The sequence below is a fragment of the Oncorhynchus mykiss genome, chromosome 5 (genome assembly GCF_013265735.2).
Source record: "Oncorhynchus mykiss isolate Arlee chromosome 5, USDA_OmykA_1.1, whole genome shotgun sequence".
NCBI lineage: Eukaryota > Metazoa > Chordata > Actinopteri > Salmoniformes > Salmonidae > Oncorhynchus > Oncorhynchus mykiss.
The window spans coordinates 74,805,245-74,832,106 of NC_048569.1; the positions used below are offsets into that span (position 1 = coordinate 74,805,245).

At 45.0% G+C, this 26,862-nt stretch overlaps 1 long non-coding RNA gene across 2 annotated transcripts; it reads right to left on the reverse strand.

The window, feature by feature from the left end:
- Positions 1 to 1,961: 1,961 nt before the first annotated feature.
- LOC118964644 lies at positions 1,962 to 15,063 on the reverse strand. Of its 2 annotated transcripts, none has more exons than XR_005051859.1 (6): positions 14,557 to 15,063; positions 6,787 to 6,910; positions 6,591 to 6,694; positions 4,215 to 4,521; positions 3,917 to 4,061; positions 1,962 to 3,442 (listed from the first exon to the last, which is right to left on the reverse strand). It is a non-coding gene; the product is annotated as an uncharacterized LOC118964644 (long non-coding RNA). The 2 variants fall into 2 exon arrangements; XR_005051858.1 differs by having other exon boundaries at positions 4,215 to 4,524.
- Between the last annotated feature and the right edge of the window lie 11,799 nt (positions 15,064 to 26,862).

Consider the following 26,862-nt stretch of genomic DNA (forward strand, 5'->3'; position numbering starts at 1 on the left):
CAATAAATATTTAGTCTGAGCTGCGCTTCAATAGGTTGGTTGTAGATGGAAGGCCGTGTTGCCCAACAGAGATCTTCCTTGTCCTTTGAAGAGTGTCTCTGGTGGTATACTGGATGAGTTGTAGTATCGTTGTTGTGTGACAGACTGGATACATCTTCCGTCCTTTCCTCGCCCACGTTTATAGCGGCTGCTGCTAACTTAACAGCTAGAAGGTATCACTTCTGGAATGAATAAGAGTGCAAAGTTCATACCAAGTTGCCATACCTTTAAGCTCATGCTATATTCTGGCTGGTTTAGTTGAAATTCATCCTTCCGGGGTGTAGGTCGTCACCTTCACATTGAAAATCAATGTGAATGTCGTTAGATTCTTGCTGAGGTTGGCTTAGTTCTGTAGTTGGTCTTTGTCCTTTCAACGTGGGTACCTCAAGTCCACACATCCTTGGAACAGCTTACTATCTGAACCCTTTTAACATAGGACTGACTGTCTCCCTAATGTTCTCGGAACAGAAAGTTACATTTTCGTCAAGGACTTTATATAGGAGGGGAGAGAAGGGCGTGTTTCATAGCTTATAACCAATGTCTGTTCACATGGGCAGAGCCACTGAGTTGAGCATTGTTTACTCTATGACAAACCGTTCTCTCATTAAGAAGCTAAATTACATTTAATCTTTTCACAAATAGTTTCATATTTAAACATTTAAATTGCACAACAATTCCATGTGAATCTGATAACTACAATGTGTAGACTTTCCAAGATACAGTTTATGTCATCCTATCATCCGTAATACTGTCTCAGACACCAACTAATCTGGCATCATATTCATTTAGTACCAACGATATTTTCAGCTGGTTGGATTACCGAAAAGTAGCTCCTTTCCCCCCACCTTTTGTTCCCAGACTCTCTATGTTTAACAAAGGCTTTTCAAGAGTCCTTCTGTAGAGTCAAGAGAGAGGAAAGGGAGAAAGGTATTTATGGGGGTCATAAACTTCCCACACTCAGGCCAACGTCATGACAGTAGCCAGATGGAAAGCATGGCCAGCCGTGGAGAAATGCTTCTTGAAATTCTCGATTATCGTGGATTTATCGGTGGTGACAATGTTTCCTAGCCACAGTGCAGTGGGCTGCTGGGAGGAGGTGCTGTTATTCTCCATGAACTTGTGTCCCAAAACTTTTTGGAATTAGTGCTGCAGGATACAAATTTATGTTTGATAAAGCTAGCCTTTGCTTTCCTAACTGACTGTGTATATTGGTTCCTGACTTCCCTGAAAAGTTGCATATCGTGGGGACTATTCGATGCTACTGCAGTACACCACAGGATGTTTTTGTGCTGGTCAAGGGCAGTCAAGTCTGGAGTGAAGCAAGGGCTATATCTGTTCTTAGTTCTACATCTTTTGAAAGGGGCATTGTATTTGCATTTATTAGGGATCCCCATTAGATGCTGCCAAGGCAGCAGCTACTCTTCTTGTGGTCCACCAGAATTAAGGCAGTTTATGCAATCTTAACATTACAATACATGCACAGATTTCACAACATACTGTGTGCTCTCGGGCCCCTACTCCACCACATATCTAAAATAGCAAATCTGTGTGTACGTGTGTGTATAGTACGTATGTTATTGTACGTGTGTGCATGCATGTGTCTGTGCCTACGTTTGTGTTGCTTCACAGGCTTGCTTAGCAGGACAGGAAATGGTCCAATTCACACACTTATCAAGAGAACATCCCTGGTCATTCCTAATGACTCTGATCTGGCAGACTCACTAAACACAAATGCTTTGTTTGTAAATTATGTCGGAATCTGCCCCTGGCTACCTGTAAAAAAATATATTTAAAAAATTAAAGGATTAGTCTGGTTTGCTTAATATAAGGAATCTTTATTATTCATACATTTACTTTTTATACTTAAGTATATTTAAGACCAAATACTTATACTTTTTCTCAAGTAGTATTTTACTGGATGACTTTCACTTCATTTTCTATTAAGGTATCTTTACTTTTACTCAAGTATGACTATTGGGTACTTTTTAAACCACTGACCAACAAACACATTTGCATCGACACATTTGCAGCTTTTCTTTTAGTATTTTACCAAACTATAGACATTACCGGAATTCTGACATAATCACAGAACGACAGACACACACGGGTTCACAGACACGCACGCATGCGTGTACATTATAAACTGCACACCAGTTCCTCACAGGACCAGAGTAAGGCATGTACAGTAGATGTGTGTTCTCCATTAAAACAGCAGAGGTACAGAGGCATCTATAGTCAATGAGTGGAACTGCATACAGTTGCCTGAAACCCATAAAACGGAACTACTAGATCCTGCAGAATTACGGCTCAGAGTTCCGACTAACAGACGGATGAGAGTTTTGATGCTGTATATTTACTCCACAGTAGTTTGTGTGGAAGTGGAAAACGAGCTCTTAAGCTGCAAAACATTTCCTCCGGTATGCTATAATTAAAGAAACAGAGTGCGGTTGTTGATTGAGGACAAATATTCATTCAAGAACACTTACACACACACACTCCTAGGGAAGCACCTCTATCCTCTTTAACAGATCCACAGTCACCAGCAGCTCTGACTGCTGTGGTAGTGAGAATGCACTGTTACAGGAGTGTGTGTGCGCAATTACATGCTCCGAGATGTCCTCAAGGTTATGTAGCGATTCTGTTCTTTGAACTCATCTTAAATGGTGGGTTGTAATAAATAGTCAGAACATTTTCAGCTTTACTTCTTGGCACATTGTGGGTCAGAGGTCAAATAAACCTCAGATACTAGTAAAGATGCCCACTCCCAACAAATAACTGAACACAAAACAGTTACAAACATGGGCACATTTAGTATCAAGGCTCCAAAGTAGTTGTACAGGTATTGTATCTGCATGAATTAAGATGTAAAGAACATTGCCCTCACCATTCTGAGCTGTGCCAGCAGAATACACATGCAGAATAGCCAAGGCTGGGAACGTATTGTCACCTCAGGATAAATTTGACAGACAGTACACGAACGCACATACTGTATATTTGTTTTATAAAAAGTTACATTTACAAGTTTAGTAAAGTAGATATTGGTTTCAATAAAATAAGCTAATAACTATTACAAATGCAAAAATGATTGTAATAAAACTGTACAATTGAGAGGCAAGAACAATCTACAAAAATGGATGAAACCACATGATGTAGACTGGCTAGGCTGTTGGTCCAGACTATTCATCTCCTCTTGCTCATACGGACGTAGTCGGGATCTTTGTAGACGTCTCTGGCCAGACCAAAGTCACAGATCTTTACAATATTGTTCTCTGAGAGCAGGATGTTCCTAGCTGCCAGGTCCCGATGGTTGCACTTGCGAGAGGAGAGGAATTCCATGCCCTTGGCCACCTGGAAACTGTAGCTGAGCAGTTCCTCCACGGTCAGGTGCTCCTCCCACTCAACTCTGTGCATGGGGTTAAATTGAGAATTTAGTCAAATCATACATATCATAACAAATACAGTGGTTAGTTTACATCACACGTCATACATTTTGAAGCGCTGTGGTGGATATACAGTTGAAATCGGAAGCTTACATACACCTTAGCCAAATACATTTAAACTCAGTTTCACAATTTCTGACATTTAATCCCAGTAAAAATTCACAGTTTTAGGATCACCACTTTATTTTAAGAATGTGAAATGTCAGAATAATAGTAGAGAGAATTATTTATTTCAGCCTTTATTTCTTTCATCACATTCCCAGTGGGTCAGAAGTTTACATAAACAATTAGTATTTGGTAGCATTGCCTTTAAATTGTTTAACTCGGGTCAAACGTTTCTGGTAGCCTTCCACAAGCTTCCCACAATAAGTTGGGTGAATTTTGGGCCCTTCCTCCTGACAGAAGTGGTATTATTAAGCATTGGGCTATCCCCTTACCTGAGCCCTCCACCAATTTTTGGTTGTGTTTGGTCCACGTCACTGTCGGGGTGGGTGTCCCGGTCACCTCACATATTAGCATGGTCATGGCGCTGACATTCACTCTGGTCTGTCAAATTTTTCAGGATCCTCACTGCCTTGAGAGCTACAAAAACAAGTAGAAAATACTAAAGATTCTCCCAAACACTAGACTAGATCTGGAAATATGTGGTGCCCATGAAAGAACTTTGGTTAAGGACCTGTTAGAGTGGTCCAAGTAATTGTGGACCATAAATATGGTCCAGGTACAGATCAGTACCTCTGAGGGTGAGGTGTCGGTGGAGGCAGGTCCTCTCCCAAGTCTTGATGTTCTCCACCTGGCAGGCATATACCCCCTGATCCCCCCGAGCCACAGTTGGGGGCAGCTCAAGTGTGACGTTGGTGCCCTGCAGGCCAGACAGGACAGCCTGGGATAGGGGCCTCTGGGACAGGAACAGTGCCTGACAGCGCTGCATGGCTGGGACCTGCTCTCGGTCAGACACATTCCCCACACGGAACCAGGCTAGCTTTCCATAGATCAGCCGGTCTGCCTTACACCTCAGAATAACCTGGTCCTGCTCAATGGGCTACTGGGACGGAGACACACTCAGCTAAACACCAACTGTAGAGTCAATAATCACATGCTCAAGCGCACACACAATCATGAGGTGTTCTAATGCACGATCAGGCACATGCACAGATAGAGGTCTAAGGGTTCTGAGCATCTGCCCTTTTGCCCTCTGAGAAAAGTGCACCTTCAGATTGGAGGCATTTTTTTATTATTACATTTTTAATTCACTTTTAGTATGTTCTCCCTGGTTATTTAAATGAATTGCCCATCAAACTAGCCCATTTAGATTGTTCCAAAAGCATAGCTAGCTATCTTGATGAGTGTGATTTTGCAGAAAATAAAGGCCTATGCTAAAATATACAGTGCCTTGCGAAAGTATTCGGCCCCCTTGAACTTTGCGACCTTTTGCCACATTTCAGGCTTCAAACATAAAGATATAAAACTGTATTTTTTTGTGAAGAATCAACAACAAGTGGGACACAATCATGAAGTGGAACGACATTTATTGGATATTTCAAACTTTTTTAACAAATCAAAAACTGAAAAATTGGGCTTGCAAAATTATTCAGCCCCTTTACTTTCAGTGCAGCAAACTCTCTCCAGAAGTTCAGTGAGGATCTCTGAATGATCCAATGTTGACCTAAATGACTAATGATGATAAATACAATCCACCTGTGTGTAATCAAGTCTCCGTATAAATGCACCTGCACTGTGATAGTCTCAGAGGTCCATTAAAAGCGCAGAGAGCATCATGAAGAACAAGGAACACACCAGGCAGGTCCGAGATACTGTTGTGAAGACGTTTAAAGCCGGATTTGGATACAAAAAGATTTCCCAAGCTTTAAACATCCCAAGGAGCACTGTGCAAGCGATAATATTGAAATGGAAGGAGTATCAGACCACTGCAAATCTACCAAGACCTGGCCGTCCCTCTAAACTTTCAGCTCATACAAGGAGAAGACTGATCAGAGATGCAGCCAAGAGGCCCATGATCACTCTGGATGAACTGCAGAGATCTACAGCTGAGGTGGGAGACTCTGTCCATAGGACAACAATCAGTCGTATATTGCACAAATCGGGCCTTTATGGAAGAGTGGCAAGAAGAAAGACATTTCTTAAAGATATTCATAAAAAGTGTTGTTTAAAGTTTGCCACAAGCCACCTGGGAGACACACCAAACATGTGGAAGAAGGTGCTCTGGTCAGATGAAACCAAAATTGAACTTTTTGGCAACAATGCAAAACGTTATGTTTGGCGTAAAAGCAACACAGCTGAACACACCATCCCCACTGTCAAACATGGTGGTGGCAGCATCATGGTTTGGGCCTGCTTTTCTTCAGCAGGGACAGGGAAGATGGTTAAAATTGATGGGAAGATGGATGGAGCCAAATACAGGACCATTCTGGAAGAAAACCTGATGGAGTCTGCAAAAGACCTGAGACTGGGACGGAGATTTGTCTTCCAACAAGACAATGATCCAAAACATAAAGCAAAATCTACAATGGAATGGTTCAAAAATAAACATATCCAGGTGTTAGAATGGCCAAGTCAAAGTCCAGACCTGAATCCAATCGAGAATCTGTGGAAAGAACTGAAAACTGCTGTTCACAAATGCTCTCCATCCAACCTCACTGAGCTCGAGCTGTTTTGCAAGGAGGAATGGGAAAAGATTTCAGTCTCTCGATGTGCAAAACTGATAGAGACATACCCCAAGCGACTTACAGCTGTAATCGCAGCAAAAGGTGGCGCTACAAAGTATTAACTTAAGGGGGCTGAATAATTTTGCACGCCCAATTTTTCAGTTTTTGATTTGTTAAAAAAGTTTGAAATATCCAATAAATGTCGTTCCACTTCATGATTGTGTCCCACTTGTTGTTGATTCTTCGCAAAAAAAATACAGTTTTATATCTTTATGTTTGAAGCCTGAAATGTGGCAAAAGGTCGCAACGTTCAAGGGGGCCGAATACTTTCGCAAGGCACTGTATATGCATAAATGTGGGTACAGGACAATTTGATTATTGCTGGGGGTGTTCACGTCGAGCACCTGCCCCTCCAAAAGAACAGAAGACACAAAAGGAAGCTTACGTGTCAAATGGAAAAGGATGATTTGTGAATCTTGTCCCGCTTTGTTAGGCAGGCATCTGTAGAGGGCGTGGATCTTGGCTTTCTGGATCTTTAGAGAACACAGTCTGCAGATAAACATGAGCTATAATGTTATTTTAATGATTCATTGATATCACAAATGACTGAGATCACTTAGAGAGGAAGGAATGGTGTTGACCTTGTGAAAGTGATCTGTGTTCACGGTAATTCCATCGATAGGATTCTTCTGCCCTGTGTTATTGCTGATGTCCCTCCATTTGATACAGCCCTCCAGCTTGACCCCAGAGTTCACCACTCCTGACCTGCAGGACAAAACCAAGATCACTCAACTGACACTGCTATAATCAGACACAGAAGATCCATATAAGCACATACAAACATTCACACACAAATGTAAAAAGATGACCAGGATCTTTATAAATACACTGCTCAAAAAAATAAAGGGAACACTTAAACAACACAATGTAACTCCAAGTCAATCACACTTCTGTGAAATCAAACTGTCCACTTCGGAAGCAACACTGATTGACAATAAATTTCACATGCTGTTGTGCAAATGGAATAGACAACAGGTGGAAATTATAGGCAATTAGCAAGACACCCCCAATAAAGGAGTGGTCACCTCTTCCGGCGCCGACAGAGATGGCCGCCTCACTTCGCGTTCCTAGGAAACTATGCAGTTTGTTTTTTTACGTGTTATTTCTTACATTGGTACCCCAGGTCATCTTAGGTTTCATTACATACAGTCGAGAAGAACTACTGAATATAAGATCAGCGTCAACTCACCATCCGTACGACCAAGAATATGTTTTTCGCGACGCGGACCCTGTGTTCTGCCTTACAAACAGGACAACGGAGTGGATCCTATGCAGCGACCCAAAAAAACGACTCCGAAAGAGAGGGAAACGAGGCGGTCTTCTGGTCAGACTCCGGAGACGGGCACACCGTGCACCACTCCCTAGCATTCTTCTTGCCAATGTCCAGTCTCTTGACAACAAGGTTGATGAAATCCGAGCAAGGGTAGCATTCCAGAGGGACATCAGAGACTAACGTCCTTTGCTTCACTGAAACATGGCTCACTGGAGAGACTCTATCCGAAGCGGTGCAGCCAACGGGTTTCTCCACGCATCGCGCTGACAGAAACAAACATCTTTCTGGCAAGAAGAGGGGCGGGGGCGTATGCCTCATGGCCAACGTGACATGGTGTGATGAAAGAAACATACAGGAACTCAAATCCTTCTGTTCACCTGATTTAGAATTCCTCACAATCAAATGTAGACCGCATTATCTACCAAGAGAATTCTCTTTGATTATAATCACAGCTGTATATATCCCCCCCCAAGCAGACACATCGATGGCTCTGAACAAACTTTATTTAACTCTCTGCAAACTGGAAACAATTTATCCGGAGGCTGCATTCATTGTAGCTGGGGATTTTAACAAGGCTAATCTGAAAACAAGACTCCCTAAATTTTAATCAGCATATCGATTGCGCAACCAGGGGTGGAAAGACCTTGGATCATTGTTACTCTAACTTCCGTGACGCATATAAGGCCCTGCCCCGCCCCCCTTTCGGAAAAGCTGACCACGACTCCATTTTGTTGATCCCTGCCTACAGACAGAAACTAAAACAAGAGGCTCCCACGCTGAGGTCTGTCCAACGCTGGTCCGACCAAGCTGACTCCACACTCCAAGACTGCTTCCATCACGTGGACTGGGAGATGTTTCGTATTGCGTCAGATAACAACATTGACGAATACGCTGATTCGGTGTGCGAGTTCATTAGAACGTGCGTTGAAGATGTCGTTCCCATAGCAACGATTAAAACATTCCCTAACCAGAAACCGTGGATTGATGGCAGCATTCGTGTGAAACTGAAAGCGCGAACCACTGCTTTTAATCAGGGCAAGGTGTCTGGTAACATGACCGAATACAAACAGTGCAGCTATTCCCTCCGCAAGGCTATCAAACAAGCTAAGCGCCAGTACAGAGACAAAGTAGAATCTCAATTCAACGGCTCAGACACAAGAGGCATGTGGCAGGGTCTACAGTCAATCACGGACTACAGGAAGAAATCCAGCCCAGTCACGGACCAGGATGTCTTGCTCCCAGGCAGACTAAATTACTTTTTTGCCCGCTTTGAGGACAATACAGTGCCACTGACACGGCCTGCAACGAAAACATGCGGTCTCTCCTTCACTGCAGCCGAGGTGAGAAAGACATTTAAACGTGTTAACCCTCGCAAGGCTGCAGGCCCAGATGGCATCCCCAGCCGCGCCCTCAGAGCATGCGCAGACCAGCTGGCCGGTGTGTTTACGGACATATTCAATCAATCCCTATACCAGTCTGCTGTTCCCACATGCTTCAAGAGGGCCACCATTGTTCCTGTTCCCAAGAAAGCTAAGGTAACTGAGCTAAATGACTACCGCCCCGTAGCACTCACATCCGTCATCATGAAGTGCTTTGAGAGACTAGTCAAGGACCATATCACCTCCACCCTACCTGACACCCTAGACCCACTCCAATTTGCTTACCGCCCAAATAGGTCCACAGACGATGCAATCTCAACCACACTGCACACTGCCCTAACCCATCTGGACAAGAGGAATACCTATGTGAGAATGCTGTTCATCGACTACAGCTCGGCATTCAACACCATAGTACCCTCCAAGCTCGTCATCAAGCTCGAGACCCTGGGTCTCGACCCCGCCCTGTGCAACTGGGTACTGGACTTCCTGACGGGCCGCCCCCAGGTGGTGAGGGTAGGCAACAACATCTCCTCCCCGCTGATCCTCAACACTGGGGCCCCACAAGGGTGCGTTCTGAGCCCTCTCCTGTACTCCCTGTTCACCCACGACTGCGTGGCCACGCACGCCTCCAACTCAATCATCAAGTTTGCGGACGACACAGTGGTAGGCTTGATTACCAACAACGACGAGACGGCCTACAGGGAGGAGGTGAGGGCCCTCGGAGTGTGGTGTCAGGAAAATAACCTCACACTCAACATCAACAAAACTAAGGAGATGATTGTGGACTTCAGGAAACAGCAGAGGGAACACCCCCCTATCCACATCGATGGAACAGTAGTGGAGAGGGTAGCAAGTTAAGTTCCTCGGCATACACATCACAGACAAACTGAATTGGTCCACTCACACAGACAGCATCGTGAAGAAGGCGCAGCAGCGCCTCTTCAACCTCAGGAGGCTGAAGAAATTTGGCTTGTCACCAAAAGCACTCACAAACTTCTACAGATGCACAATCGAGAGCATCCTGGTGGGCTGTATCACCGCCTGGTATGGCAACTGCACCGCCCACAACCGTAAGGCTCTCCAGAGGGTAGTGAGGTCTGCACAACGCATCACCGGGGAAAAACTACCTGCCCTCCAGGACACCTACACCACCCGATGTCACAGGAAGGCCATAAAGATCATCAAGGACATCAACCACCCGAGCCACTGCCTGTTCACCCCGCTATCATCCAGAAGGCGAGGTCAGTACAGGTGCATCAAAGCTGGGACCGAGAGACTGAATAACAGCTTCTATCTCAAGGCCATCAGACTGTTAAACAGCCACCACTAACACTGAGTGGCTGCTGCCAACACACTGACACTGACTCAACTCCAGCCACTTTAATAATGGGAATTGATGGGAAATGATGTAAATATATCACTAGCCACTTTAAACAATGCTACCTTATATAATGTTACTTACCCTACATTATTAATCTCATATGCATACGTATATACTGTACTCTATATCATCGACTGTATGCTTATGTAATACATGTATCACTAGCCACTTTAAACTATGCCACTTTGTTTACATACTCATCTCATTTGTACATACTGTACTCGATACCATCTACTGTATCTTGCCTATGCTGCTCTGTACCATCACTCATTCATATATCCTTATGTACATATTCTTTATCCCCTTACACTGTGTACAAGACAGTAGTTTTGGAATTGTTATTTAGATTACTTGTTATTACTGCATTGTCGGAACTAGAAGCACAAGCATTTCGCTACACTCGCATTAACATCTGCTAACCATGTGTATGTGACAAAATTTGATTTGATTTGATTTGATTTGGTTCTGCAGGTGACATCAGTTCCTATGCTTCCTGGCTGATGTTTTGGTCACTTTTGAATGCTGGCGGTGCTTTCACTCTAGTGGTAGCATGAGGCGGAGTCTACAACCTACACAAGTGGCTCAGGTAGTGCAGCTCATCCAGGATGGCACATCAATGCGAGCTGTGGCAAGAAGGTTTGCTGTGTCTGTCAGCGTAATGTCCAGAGAATGGAGGTGCTACCAGGAGACAGGCCAGTACATCAGGAGACGTGGAGGAGGCCGTAGGAGGGCAACAACCCAGCAGCAGGACCGCTACCTCCGCCTTTGTGCAAGGAGGAGCAGGAGGAGCACTGCCAGAGCCCTGCAAAATGACCTCCAGCAGGCCACAAATGTGCATGTGTCTGCTCAAACGGTCAGAAACAGACTCCATGAGGGTGGTGTGAGGGCCCGACGTCCACAGGTGGGGGTTGTGCTTACAGCCCAACAGGACGTTTGGCATTTGCCAGAGAACACCAAGATTGGCAAATTCGCCACTGGCGCCCTGTGCTCTTCACAGATGAAAGTAGGTTCACACTGAGCACATGTGACAGAGTCTGGAGACGCTGTGGAGAACGTTCTGCTGCCTGCAACATTCTCCAGCATGACCGGTTTGGCGGTGGGTCAGTCATGGTGTGGGGTGGCATTTCTTTGAGGGGGCCGCACACCTCCATGTGCTTGCCAGAGGTAGCCTGACTGCCATTAGGTACTGAGATGAGATCCTCAGACCCCTTGTGAGACCATATGCTGGTGCGGTTGGCCTTGGGTTCCTCCTAAGGCAAGACAATGCTAGACCTCATGTGGCTGGAGTGTGTCAGCAGTTCCTGCAAGAGGAAGGCATTGATGCTATGGACTGGCCCGCCCGTTCCCCAGACCTGAATCCAATTGAGAACATCTGGGACATCATGTCTCGCTCCATCCACCAATGCCACGTTGCACCACAGACTGTCCAGGAGTTGGCGGATGCTTTAGTCCAGGTCTGGGAGGAGATCCCTCAGGAGACCATCCGCCACCTCATCAAGAGCATGCCCAGGCGTTGTAGGGAGGTCATACAGGCACGTGGAGGCCACACACACACACTACTGAGCCTCATTTTGACTTGTTTTAAGGACATTACATCAAAGTTGGATCAGCCGGTAGTGTGATTTTCCACTTTAATTTTGAGTGTGACTCCAAATCCAGAACTCCATGGGTTGATAAATTTGATTTCCATTGATAATTTGTGTGATTGTTGTCAGCACATTCAACTATGTAAATAAAATAGTATTTAATAAGAATATTTCATTCATTTAAATCTAGGATGTGTTATTTTAGTGTTCCCTTTATTTTTTTGAGCAGTGTACAATATGTAGGTCGCTGGTCTATTGGTTTATTGGTCCCTTTTCCTCAGATGATTATTTCATCAGAGTTTTGTAATTTATTTACAGACTGGAGTGGGTAGGAACGTCAACAAACACCTACCACTAACGTAGAGACCAGAACGCAAGCAAATGAGCAGGAGAAAAGAGTAGCATAGAAATTGATGGAGAGAGAGAAAGAGAGCTGAACATGTAAATGATCTGTAAAACGGGGAGCCAGAGATGATTGTTGTGATGGTGGTAGGGAGGATGGAGGAAGAAGCCTTTAGACAGAGTAGTGTACTGGGAACAGGAAACTCTGATCAGGACTGACGAAGTGCTTGGATGTGCAGGCTGAAGATAAGGCCTTACTGATGGTATGTGTTGTGGACTGGACCATACACTGCAACCACTCTCTCAACAATCCTCACGTTACTGCATACCTGAGGGGCCCATTCACTAATCACAACCCATTCTTAAGCTCCAATCACAATCTTCCCAAGATACTCAATCACCAAAGTTCTCTTGAATACAAGGCTACGCATAAGCCATGGAGAGTACTGGGATCGTATGGAAAATATACATCATACAAACACTCCTGAGTGGCGCAGCGGTCTAAAGCACTGAATCTCAGTGCTAGAGGCATCACTACAGATCCTGGTTCGATTCCAGGCTGTATCACAACCAGCCATGATTGGGAGTCCCATGGGCGGTGCACAATTGGCTCAGCGTCGTCTGGGTTAGGGTTTGGCTGGGGTAGGCAGTCATTGTAAATAAGAATTTGTTCTTAACTGACTTTCCTGGTAAAATAAAGGTAAGTCAAATAAAAACACAAAGATAAGCTTGGTCTTCATGTATTTCTCAGTCTAACTCACCCTGGTGTTAAACTATGCATGCAACTTATTGTGAGAAGTATGAATCATATCCACTTATCTGGTGCAGGTCAGAGGGCACATGCATGGTCTCTGTTAAAACTTCTTATGGCTTGAATCCCGCTAACAGGATCGATATGACAGCCAGTGAAAGTGCAGGGCGCCAAATTCAAACAGAAATCTCATAATTACAATTCCTCAAACAGAAGTATTTTACATCATTTTAAAGATAAACTTGTTGTTAATCCCACCACAGTGTGCGATTTCAAAAAGGCTTTACGACAAAAGCACACCAAACGATTATGTTAGGTCTGCACCTAGTCACAGAAAAACAGCCATTTTTCCAGCCAAAGAGAGGGGTCACAAAAAGCAGAAAGAGATCAAATTAATCACTAACCTTAGATGATCTTCATCAGATGACACTCATAGGACTTCATGTTACACAATACATGTATGTTTTGTTCGATAAAGTTCATATTTATATACAAAAATCAGAGAATACATTGGCGCGTTACGTTCAGTAGTTCCAAATCATCCGGTGATTTTGCAGAGAGCCACATCAATTTACCGAAATACTCATAACATTGATAAAAGATACAACTATTATGCATGGAATTATAGATACACTTATCCTTAACCTCTTTAATGCAACCGCTGTGTCAGATTTAAAATTAGCTTTCCCGAAAAGCACACCATGCAATAATCTGAGTACAGAGCTCAGACAACAAATCAAGCCATTGTTGTGGAATCAACCGAAGTCAGAAATAGCATTATATTCACTTACCTTTGATGATCTTCATCAGAATGCACTCCCAGGAATCCCAGTTCCACAATAAATGTTTGATTTGTTCGATAAAGTCAATCATTTATGTCCAAATACCTCCTTTTTGTTTGCGCGTTTAGCTCAGTAATCCAAATGCTCAATGCGCGATCGCTTAGTTCAGACAAAAAATCCCAAAAGTTATATTACAGTTCGTAAAACATGTCAAACGATGTATAGAAGCAATCTTTAGGATGTTATCATAAATCTTCAATAATGTTCCAACCGGAGAATTCCTTTGTCTTCAGAAATGCAATGGCACTCAAGCTAACTCTCACATGAAATCGGGTGGTCAGCTCATGCCACTGCCAGACCTCTGACTCATTCCCTCCTCCTTCACAGTAGAAGCATCAAACAAGGTTCTAAAGACTGTTGACATCTAGTGGAAGCCTTGGGAAGTGCAATTTGACCCCATAACCACAGTGTATTCGATAGTCAAAGAATTGAAAAACTACAAACCTCAGATTTCCCACTTCCTGGTTGGATTTTTTCTCAGGGTTTTGCCTGCCATACGAGTTATGTTATACTCACAGACATAATTCAAACAGTTTTAGAAACTTCAGAGTGTTTTCTATCCAATAGTATTATATCTAATACTATGCATATATTAGCAACTGGGCCTGAGTAGTAGGCAGTTTACTCTGGGCACCTTATTCATCCAAGCTACTCCATACTGCCCCCAGCCAAAACAAGTTAATGTTTTGATCAACATCTAGAATGCTGTTTTTCCTCCACAGAATCAAAAACCTGTTGACAATGACCATCTGAGGAGCAGAGTGAGGTTACGCACACACAGAGAATGTGAGACTTACTGGAAGATGATTGGGCAGTCCTCTCTGGACATCCACTGCCATTGGATGTGTGCGGGGGTGGGGATTCCACGGGCTGTGCACCTGAGGGTGGGGCTGCTGAGGGTGGGGCTGCCATACATGTAGACATCAGTGTCCATGACAATCCCCTTCTCAATGATATGGGGACATACTGAGCAGGCATGAACAAAGACTTTACAGGTGCAAATTCCACATGGCCCTGGGAGTGCAGTGTGAACGAAGCACTGGTGACATCTGTGGTGGCTTATGTCTGCTTTACCAAATGAGGAGAGTTACAAACTTCACACAACAGTCAGAGTTATACTTAAACTACATCTTTAATAATAAGAGCTTTGCAATAGCAATTTGACTTTCAACGATGCACCATTTCTAATGAACCATTGGAAGTGACATCAGAAAAGTACAAAGATCTTTTATAGCCAAGATACAACCCTCTCAACTTACATGACGAACCGCAGATCTTAGAAACAGTTCACAAAGGAAAACATACACACAGAGAGACAGAGAGAGAGAGAGAGAGAGAGAGAGAGAGAGAGAGAGAGAGAGAGAGAGAGAGAGAGAGAGAGAGAGAGAGAGAGAGAGAGAGAGAGAGAGAGAGAGAGAGAGAGAGAGAGAGAGAGAGAGAGAGAGAGAGAGAGAGAGAGAGAGAGAGAGAGAGAGAGAGAGAGAGAGAGAGAGAGAGAGAGAGAGAGAGAGAGAGAGAGAGAGAGAGAGAGAGAGAGAGAGAGAGAGAGAGAGAGAGAGAGAGAGAGAGAGAGAGAGAGAGAGAGAGAGAGAGAGAGAGAGAGAGAGAGAGAGAGAGAGAGAGAGAGAGAGAGAGAGAGAGAGAGAGAGAGAGAGAGAGAGAGAGAGAGATCCTATAGCCAGATAGCATTCGCTATAAATTATTGTTCAGTTTAGTCCCTAAAACGAGGTTCTAATCTCGTTCCTCGTACTTCATAGCACAGAACCATTACCTCATCCAATGGCATAACTCAATTGTCAACTCTAGATACTCCCATCTCAAGTGAACCCCCTTTTGACCCCACTCCTGGACAAGCTCACCGAGGGCAGTGACTTGTGCACAGACATTGTGGAGACAAGTAATTGGTTCCCCCTTAATCACGCCATCCCTTTTCATGGTTTAACAGATACATTCACACATGAAGATAATGTTCCATCCTGACCTCTTCCCTTTCTGATATTCTACATAGCACCAGAGACATGTAAAAGACAAGCCTGACATCTCCCCGCTCTGGGCCCCAAGTGACTGAGCCCAAGCTGAGGGAAGAAATACAACTGCCAACACTAGAGTATTGGAAATACATTCTAATAAAACATATCACATAATATCATGCAGATATGACATCTTAATTACTTATGTTACTCAACTAATTCTGATTCATCCACCACACACAGTTCAAGTCTAAGACAGAGGTACAGTATAAAGGAGAAAGGACAAAGGGGAGGGTGAAGAGAGCGGGGAGAGGAAGAGAAGTAGTGAGAGAGGAATGGTAGAGAGGATAGGGGAGGAGGTATATACCATTGACCAAGACAGAGCGTCTCTTCTCTTCTTATCTTATTTTATTGGTCAAGACCGCGGTGTAATTTCCAGCATTGTTTTCAGTCAAGGATTGTGAGAGTCCCTGGCAGGTTTAAAATCGACAGTCATCCTTGGTGATAGGCTGGCCACTATTGTACCTGCAGAAATAAGGACAGGTTACATTTACACAAATAGCTAGTATACACAGAATGCAATACAAACTCCTGCAAGCATACAGTGCATTCGGAAAGTATTCAGAATCCTTAGCCTTTTCTACATTTTATTACAGCTTTTTTTCAAATGTATTCAATTGTTTTTTCCCCACAATCTACACAAAATACCCCATTATGACAAAGCAAAAACAGTTTAGACATTTTGGCAAATGTATAAAAATTCAAAACAGAATTACATTTACATACCCCAAACTTTTGAACAGTAGTGTCTTAGACATTTCCTTGTTTTTGAAAGAAAAGCAAATTTTTTGTCCATTAAAATAACATCAAATTCATCAGAAATACAGTGTAGACATTGTTAATGTTATAAATGACTATTGTAGCTGGAAACGGCATATTGTTTATGGAATATCTACGTAGGCATACAGAGGCCCATTATCAGCAACCATCACTCCTGTAATGGTTGTCGTAGGTGGAAGAAGGAAAAGCGGACCAAGGTGCAGCGTGGTAGGTGTTCATGGTAGATTTAATAAAGAAACTGAACACTAGAACAAAAACCAACACCGCAGCACAAACGAAACAGGTCTGTCTGGTACAAAGACAGAAAACAACTACCCACACCCATAGTGGGAAAACAGGCTGCCTAAGTATGGTTCTCAATCAGAGACAACGATTGACAGCTGCCTCTGATTGGGAACCATACCAGGCCAAACACAGAGAAATACAAAACCTAGACTACAGAACATAGAATGCCCACCCCAACTCGCACCCTGACCAAACTAAAACAGAGACATAAAAAAGGAACTAAGGTCAGGACGTGACAACTCCTATGTTCCAATAGCACGTTGTGTTCGCTAAACCAAGTTTATAATTTTAAAAGGCTGATTGATCATTAGAAAACCATTTTGCAATTATTTTAGCACAGCTAAAAGCTGTTGTCCTGATTAAAGAAGCAATAAAACTGTCCTCCTTTAGACTAGTTGAGTATCTGGAGAATCAGCATTTGTGAGTTTGAGTTACATTGACCCATTGACTCAACATTGATTTACACAGTACCCGCAAAACACCAGTCTCAACATCAACAGTGAAGAGGCAACTCCGGAATGCTGGCCTTCTAGGCAGAGTTGCAAAGAAAAAGCCATATCTCAGACTGGCCAATAAAAATAAAAGTTTAAGATGGGCAAAAGACCACAGACACTGGACAGAGGAACTCTGCCTAGAAGGCCATTATCCCAGAGTCACCTCTTCACTGTTGATGTTGAGACTGGTGTTTTGCGGGTACTATTTAATGAAGCTGCCAGTTGAGGACTTGTTTCTCAAACTAGACACTCTAATGTACTTGTCCTCTTGCTCAATTGTGAACCGGGGCCTCCCACTCCTCTTTCTATTCTGGTTAGAACCAGTTTGCGCTGTTCTGTGAAGGGAGTAGTACACATCATTGTACGGGATCTTCAGTTCTTCATTGGCAATTTCTCACATGGAATAGCCTTTATTTCTCAGAACAAGAAGAGACTGATGAGTTTCAGAAGAAAGGTATTTGTTTCTGGCCATTTTGAGCCTGTAATCGAACCCACAAATGCTGATGCTCCAGATACTCAACTAGTCTAAAGAAGGCCAGTTTTATTGCTTCTTTAATCAAAACAACAGTTTTAGGCTGTGCTAACATAATTGCAAAAGGGTTTTCTAATGATCAATTAGCCTTTTAAAATAACAAACTTGGATTAGCTAACACAACGTGCCATTGGAACACAGGAGTGATGGTTGCTGATAATGGGCCTCTGTACGCCTATGTAGATATTCCATAAAAAGTCAGCTGTTTCCAGCTATAATAATCATTTACAACATTAACAATGTCTACACTGTAGTTCTGATCAATTTTTATGTTATTTTAAATGGACAAAAAATAAGGACATTTCTAAGCGACATCAAACTTTTGAACGGTAGTGTACTTGAGGCACTGTTCATTCAGATAGGAGAGAAAGGCCAGTGCCTGTTGCGCACTGCAAAATCACCCACCTTGCAATCTGAGCGGAGGCAGTCAACATTTTGAAACTCTTTAACCATAAAAGGTCATTGTTTAAAACCTGGACATTTTTTCTTCATTTTATGAGGCATGTCTTACTGTGTTCCAAACATAGGAATGTTAAGGGGATTCTATTATGAACACTTCCTATGCCATTGAAACCAATATTTCTCTCATGGTCTCAACTTTCTTTCATTGTCCAGCATCCAAAGACACAATCTTGATGGCACCGACAGAAATGGTCGTCTCGCTTCAGGTCCTTAGGAAACTATCCAGTAATTTTTTTTTTTATGTATTATGTCTTACATTGTTAGCCCAGAAAATCTCAAGTGCTATTACATACAGCAGGGAAGAACTATTGGATATAAAAGTGATGGCAACTTACCAACATTACAACCAGGAATACGACTTTCCCGAAGCGGATCCTTTTAACCGACTTCCACCCTGGACATTGGATCTTATCCCAGAGGCCGACCCAAAACAACTCGGTCGCCGCAGGAGAGGCAGACGGAGCGGCCTACTGGTCAGACTGAGAAGGCAAGCAGACCTTACACAGCTTCCGAGCATATTACTTGCCAATGTCCAATCTCTAGACAACAAGGTAGACGAAATTAGGGCTTGAGTTGCATTCCAGAGAGACATGAGAGATTGTAAGATTTTTGTTTCACGGAAACATGGCTCACTCTGGATATGTTGTCAGAGTCGGTACAGCCACCCGGTTTCTTCACACATCGCGTCGACAGAAACAACTCTCTGGTAAGAAGAAGGGCGGGGATGTATGCCTTATGGTTAAAAACTCATGGTGTGATCATAACAACATACAGAAAATTAAGTCATGTTGTTCACCTGACCTAGAATTCCTTACAATCAAATGCTGACCGCATTATCTACCAAGAGAATTCTCTTCGATTATAGTCACAGCTGTGTATATCCCCCCCAAGCAGATACCTCGAAGGCCCTGAAAGAACTTCACTGGACTCTATGTAAACTGGAAACCATACATCCTCAGGGTACATTTATTGTAGCTGGGGATTTTAAAAAGCGAATCTGAGAACAAGTATTCCTAAATTCTATCAGCATATCGAATGCATGACACAGGCAGGTAGCATTCTCAACCATTTCTACTCTAACTTCCGCGATGTATACAAAGCCCTCCCCCGCCCTCCCTTCGGGCAAATCTGACCATGACTCCATTTTGTTGCTCCCAGCCTATATACAGAAACTAAAACAGGAAACGCTTGTGCTCAGGTCTATCCCATGCTGGTCTGACCAATCGGATTCCACACTTCAAGATTGCTTTGATCACGTGGACTGGGATATGTTCCGGGTAGCCTCAGACAACAACATTGATGTATACGCTGACTCAGTGAGCAAGTTTACTAGCAAATGCATCGGTGATGTTGTACCCACTGTGACTATTAAAACCTTCCCTAACCAGAAACCGTGGATTGGTGGCAGCATTTGTGCAAAACTAAAAGCGCGCCTTCTTACCCTCTCCTGTACTCCCTGTTCACCCACGACTGTGTGGCCATGCACGCCTCCAACTCAATCATCCAGTTTGCAGACAACACCACAGTGGTAGGCTTGATTACCAACAACAACGAGATGGCCTACAGGGAGGTGAGGGCCCTCGGAGTGTGGTGTCAGGAAAATAACCTCTCACTCAACGTCAACAAAACAATCGTGGACTTCAGGAAACAGCAGAGGGAGCATCCCCCCATCCACATCGGCGGGACAGGTGGAAAAGGGGAAGGTGGAAAGTTTTAAGTTCCTCGGCGTACACATCACGGACAAACTGAAATGGTCCACCCACACAGGCAGTGTGGTGAATAAGGCGCAACAGTGCCTCTTCAACCTCAGGAGATGGAAGAAATTTGTCTTGTCACCTAAAACACTCAAACTTTTACAGATGCACAATCAAGAGCATCCTGTGGGGCTGTATCACCACCTGGTACGGCAACTGCGCCACCCATAACCGCAAGGCTCTCCAGAGGGTCAAGGACAAAAGATCAAGGACCATGACCCCCCACGCCACTTTTATAAAGTCTACATATCCTACATTACTCATCTCATATGTATATACTGTATTCTATACCATCTACTGCATTTTGCCTATGTCGCACGGCAATCGCTCATCCATATATTTACATGTACATATTATTATTCATCCCTTTACATTTGTGTGTATAAGGTAGTCGTTGTGAATTTGTAAGATTACTTGTTAGATATTACTGCACTGTCAGAACTAGAAGCACGAGCATTTCGCTACACTCGCATTAACATCTGCTAACCATGTGTATGTGACCAATAAAATTTGCTTTGAACCCATGCTTGTGGTTGTGTCTTCACATCTTCCTACATTTCTGAAGGATATTTTCATCTAGGTCATATGAAACCGCTAGCATTTGCAGTGCACTTTTGAGAACTGTGTTTTCCCACTAATTGCATTTTGGAACATTTGCTCTTACTGCCGTGTGCGCATTGCTGTGATTATAATGTGAAGAAATAGCCTAACAGTTTATCAACATTTTAAGCTAAACGTTCTGATCTGTTGCAACAGCCTCATAGCTTTTAAAAGTGTGGTTGTTGTTACGGTGAGTGAATGAGGACCCAAAAGCGAACTAACTTAAACAGAGCTTCTTTAATAACCAAACATAGGTAGGCTCAGATAGACCGGCAGATTCCGACAGGACAGGACAAGGTTACAGCAAACATGACGATAGTCTGGCTCAGGCATGAAACACAACAAACAAGAATCCGACAAGGACAGGAACAAAAACAGAGAGAGATATAGGGGACTAATCAGAGGGAAAAAGGGAACAGGTGGGAAACGGGGTGACGAGGTAGTCAGGAGGAGACAAGGAACAGCTGGGGGAAAGCGGGGGAGAAAAGGTAACCTAATACGACCAGCAGAGGGAGACAGGGTGAAAGGAAAGGACAGAGACACAACATGACAATACATGACAGTACCCCCCCACTCACCGAGCGCCTCCTGGCGCACTCGAGGAGGAAACCTGGCGGCAACGGAGGAAATCCTCGATCAGCGCACGGTCCAGCACGTCCCGAGAGGGAACCCAACCCCTCTCCTCAGGACCGTACCCCTCCCAATCAACGAGGTACTGGTGACCACGGCCCCGAGGACGCATGTCCAAAATCCTGCGGACCCTGTAGATGGGTGCGCCCTCGACAAGGATGGGGGGGGGGGGGGAAGACGAGCGGGGGCGCGAAGAACGGGCTTAATACAGGAGACATGGAAGACCGGGTGGACGCGACGAAGGTATCGCGGAAGAAGAAGTCGAACTGCGACAGGATTAATGACCCGAGAAATACGGAACGGACCAATGAACCGCGGGGTCAACTTGCGAGAAGCCGTCTTAAGGGGAAGGTTCTGAGTGGAGAGCCAAACTCTCTGACCGCGACAATATCTAGGACTCTTAGTTCTACGCTTATTAGCAGCCCTCACAGTCTGCGTCCTATAACGGCAAAGTGCAGACCTGACCCTCTTCCAGGTGCGCTCGCAACGTTGGACAAAAGCCTGAGCGGAGGGGACGCTGGACTCGGCGAACTGAGATGAGAACAGCGGAGGCTGGTACCCGAGGCTACTCTGAAAAGGAGATAGCCCGGTCGCAGACGAAGGAAGCGAGTTGTGGGCGTATTCTGCCCAGGGGAGCTGTTCTGACCAAGACGCAGGGTTGCGAAAAGAAAGACTGCGTAAGATGCGACCAATAGTCTGATTGGCCCGTTCTGCTTGACCGTTAGACTGGGGGTGAAAGCCGGAAGAGAGACTGACGGAAGCCCCAATCAAACGGCAAAACTCCCTCCAAAATTGAGACGTGAATTGCGGACCTCTGTCCGAAACGACGTCTGACGGAAGGCCATGAATTCTGAAAACATTCTCGATGATGATTTGTGCCGTCTCTTTAGCAGAAGGAAGCTTAGCAAGGGGAATGAAATGAGCCGCCTTAGAGAACCTATCGACAACCGTAAGAATAACAGTCTTCCCCGCTGACGAAGGCAGTCCGGTGACAAAATCTAAGGCGATGTGAGACCACGGTCGAGAGGGAATGGGCAGCGGCCTGAGACGGCCGGCAGGAGGGGAGTTACCGGACTTAGTCTGCGCGCAGACCGAACAAGCAGCCACGAAACGACGCGTGTCATGCTCCCGGGTGGGCCACCAAAAACGCTGGCGAATGGAAGCAAGCGTACCCCGAACGCCAGGGTGGCCGGCTAACTTGGCAGAGTGAGCCCACTGAAGAACGGCCAGACGAGTAGGAACGGGAACGAAAAGAAGGTTCCTAGGACAAGCGCGCGGCGACGGAGTGTGAGTGAGCGCTTGCTTTACCTGCCTCTCAATTCCCCAGACAGTCAACCCGACAACACGCCCCTCAGGGAGAATCCCCTCGGGGTCAGTGGAGGCTACTGAAGAACTGAAGAGACGAGATAAAGCATCAGGCTTGGTGTTCTTAGAGCCCGGACGATAAGAAATCACGAACTCGAAACGAGCGAAAAACAGCGCCCAACGCGCCTGACGCGCATTAAGTCGTTTGGCAGAACGGATGTACTCAAGGTTCCTATGGTCAGTCCAAACGACAAAAGGAACGGTCGCCCCCTCCAACCACTGTCGCCATTCGCCTAGGGCTAACCGGATGGCGAGCAGTTCGCGGTTTCCCACATCATAGTTACGTTCCGACGGGGACAGGCGATGAGAAAAATACGCGCATGGGTGGACCTTGTCGTCAGAGAGGGAGCGCTGAGAAAGAATGGCTCCCACGCCCACCTCTGACGCGTCAACCTCGACAACGAACTGTCTAGAGACGTCAGGTGTAACAAGGATAGGAGCGGATGTAAAACGATTCTTGAGGAGATCAAAAGCTCCCTGGGCGGAAACGGACCACTTAAAGCACGTCTTGACAGAAGTAAGGGCTGTGAGAGGAGCTGCCACCTGACCGAAATTACGGATGAAACGACGATAGAAGTTCGCGAAGCCGAGAAAGCGCTGCAGCTCGACGCGTGACTTAGGGGCGGGCCAATCAATGACAGCTTGGACCTTAGCGGGATCCATCTTAATGCCTTCAGCGGAAATAACAGAACCGAGAAATGTGACGGAGGAGGCATGAAAAGTGCACTTCTCAGCCTTCACAAAAAGACAATTCTCTAAAAGGCGCTGGAGGACACGTCGAACGTGCTGAAGATGAATCTGGAGTGACGGTGAAAAAAATCAGGATATCGTCAAGGTAAACGAAAACAAAGATGTTCAGCATGTCTCTCAGGACATCATTGACTAATGCCTGAAAGACAGCTGGAGCGTTAGCGAGGCCGAAAGGAAGGACCCGGTATTCAAAGTGCCCTAACGGAGTGTTAAACGCCGTCTTCCACTCGTCCCCCTCCCTGATGCGCACGAGATGGTAAGCGTTACGAAGGTCCAACTTAGTGAAAAACCTGGCTCCCTGCAGGATCTCGAAGGCTGAAGACATAAGAGGAAGCGGATAACGATTCTTAACTGTTATGTCATTCAGCCCTCGATAATCTATGCAGGGGCGCAGAGACCCGTCCTTCTTCTTGACAAAAAAAAACCCCGCTCCGGCGGGAGAGGAGGAGGGGACTATGGTACCGGCGTCAAGAGCTACAGACAAATAATCCTCGAGAGCCTTACGTTCGGGAGCCGACAGAGAGTATAGTCTACCCCAGGGGGGAGTGGTTCCCGGAAGGAGATCAATACTACAATCATACGACCGGTGTGGAGGAAGAGAGGTGGCCCTGGACCGACTGAACACCGTGCGCAGATCGTGATATTCCTCCGGCACCCCTGTCAAATCACCAGGCTCCTCCTGTGAAGAAGAGACAGAGGAAACAGGAGGGATAGCAGACATTAAACATTTCACATGACAAGAGACGTTCCAGGAGAGGATAGAATTACTAGACCAATTAATGGAAGGATTATGACAAACTAGCCAGGGATGGCCCAAAACAACAGGTGTAAAAGGTGAACGAAAAATCAAAAAAGAAATGGTTTCGCTATGATTACCAGAAACAGTGAGGGTTAAAGGTAGCGTCTCACGCTGAATCCTGGGGAGAGGACTACCATCCAGGGCGAACAAGGCCGTGGACTCCCTTAACTGTCTGAGAGGAATGTCATGTTCCCGAGCCCAGGTCTCGTCCATAAAACAGCCCTCCGCCCCAGAGTCTATTAAGGCACTGCAGGAAGCTGACGAACCGGTCCAGCGTAGATGGACCGACAAGGTAGTGCAGGATCTTGAAGGAGAGACAGGAGTAGTAGCGCTCACCAGTAGCCCTCCGCTTACTGATGAGCTCTGGCTTTTACTGGACATGAAGTGACAAAATGACCAGCAGAACCGCAATAGAGACAGAGGCGGTTGGTGATTCTCCGTTCCCTCTCCTTAGTCGAGATGCGGATACCTCCCAGCTGCATAGGCTCAGCTCCCGAGCCGGCAGAGGAAGATGGTAGTGATGCGGAGAGGGGGGCAACGGAGAACGCGAGCTCCTTTCCACGAGCTCGGTGACGAAGATCAACCCGTCGCTCAATGCGAATAGCGAGTTCAATCAAGGAATCCACGCTGGAAGGGACCTCCCGGGAGAGAATCTCATCCTTTACCTCTGCGCGGAGACCCTCCAGAAGACGAGCGAGCAAAGCCGGCTCGTTCCAGCCACTGGAGGCAGCAAGAGTGCGAAACTCAATAGAGTAGTCTGTTATGGATCGATTGCCTTGACATAGGGAAGACAGGGCCCTGGAAGCCTCCTCCCCAAAAACAGATCGATCAAAAACCCGTATCATCTCCTCCTTAAAGTCCTGATACTGGTTAGTACACTCAGCCCTTGCCTCCCAGATTGCCGTGCCCCACTCACGAGCCCGTCCAGTAAGGAGAGATATGACGTAGGCGACACGAGCAGTGCTCCTGGCGTAAGTGTTGGGCTGGAGAGAAAACACAATATCACACTGGGTGAGGAACGAGCGGCATTCAGTGGGCTCCCCAGAGTAACACGGCGGGTTATTGATTCTGGGCTCCGAAGATTCGAAAGCCCTGGAAGTGGCCGGTGGATCGAGGCGGAGATGGTGAACCTGTTCTGTGAGGTTGGAGACTTGGGTGGCCAGGGTCTCAACGGCATGTCGAGCAGCAGACAATTCCTGCTCGTGTCTGCCTAGCATCGCTCCCTGGATCTCGACGGCTGAGTGGAGAGGATCCGAAGTCGCTGGGTCCATTCTTGGTCGGATTCTTCTGTTACGGTGAGTGAATGAGGACCCAAAAGCGAACTAACTTAAACAGAGCTTCTTTAATAACCAAACATAGGTAGGCTCAGATAGACCGGCAGATTCCGACAGGACAGGACAAGGTTACAGCAAACATGACGATAGTCTGGCTCAGGCATGAAACACAACAAACAAGAATCCGACAAGGACAGGAACAAAAACAGAGAGAGATATAGGGGACTAATCAGAGGGAAAAAGGGAACAGGTGGGAAACGGGGTGACGAGGTAGTCAGGAGGAGACAAGGAACAGCTGGGGGAAAGCGGGGGAGAAAAGGTAACCTAATACGACCAGCAGAGGGAGACAGGGTGAAAGGAAAGGACAGAGACACAACATGACAATACATGACAGTTGTATTAATTTGGATCTATCGCGTCCCACAACAGTCCCAGCTTGTCCTTCTCACACAGAAGGACAAGCTGACCAATAGAATAGGTAAACTTTTGTACTATGGGATATAGTAGATTGACATAGACTAGTGCTTTTGCTGTTCCTTACTCATCTTGTTGGCTGACAAAGTAAATGTAGACCGTTCTTCTAACTTCTTGTCAATATGTGCCTCGGAATTTGATAAGAAGGAGGCGCGCCGTTGCATCCCTGATGCGTCTGTCTTCACTTGTAGACTACTTTGGAGCTGCAATACCTGTGAGAAGGATCTGATCAGGTGAAGGGCATTGGCTAATAAGAATTTAGATATCTGAAAGAGCCATGTAAGTGAGAGGTGCTTTAGAGCACAGATGATTGGCAGTCTGGAGAAGGGAATTATATTTATTATATTCAGCCCAAGGGCACAATGCACAGATTTTGAACGCTTGCTCGGCATCACTACTTCCCACGACTATGCCTGCAGCATGTATATATATATATATATATTTTTTTTCCTTTATTTTTAAAATTCATAATACAAAATGATCAACAACTTACATCGCTACATCAAACATGTATAATAAAACAAAACACAGGTATAAACAAGAAAATGCTAAAAAATATATCAATATATAAAACTTTTTTTTTTAAAGAACGACAATTCTAATGCAATTGTATACACTCAGAAATAGGGATATTGTCTTAACGAGATGATTAAATTCAATCAAAAATATTTGTAATTTTGGTATAGAATTCTGGAACTTTTGTTTGTGTATAAAAAACATGGGGGTAGTGTTCAAAAGGGTAAATATGCATTCTGCAAGGTTTTCCCAAAATTCTATCACAGATTTACATTCATAGAACGAGTGAGTCAGATTTTCACATTTTTTAGCAGAAAACGCAGATATCATCAATAGCTACAAATTTGTACAACATAGA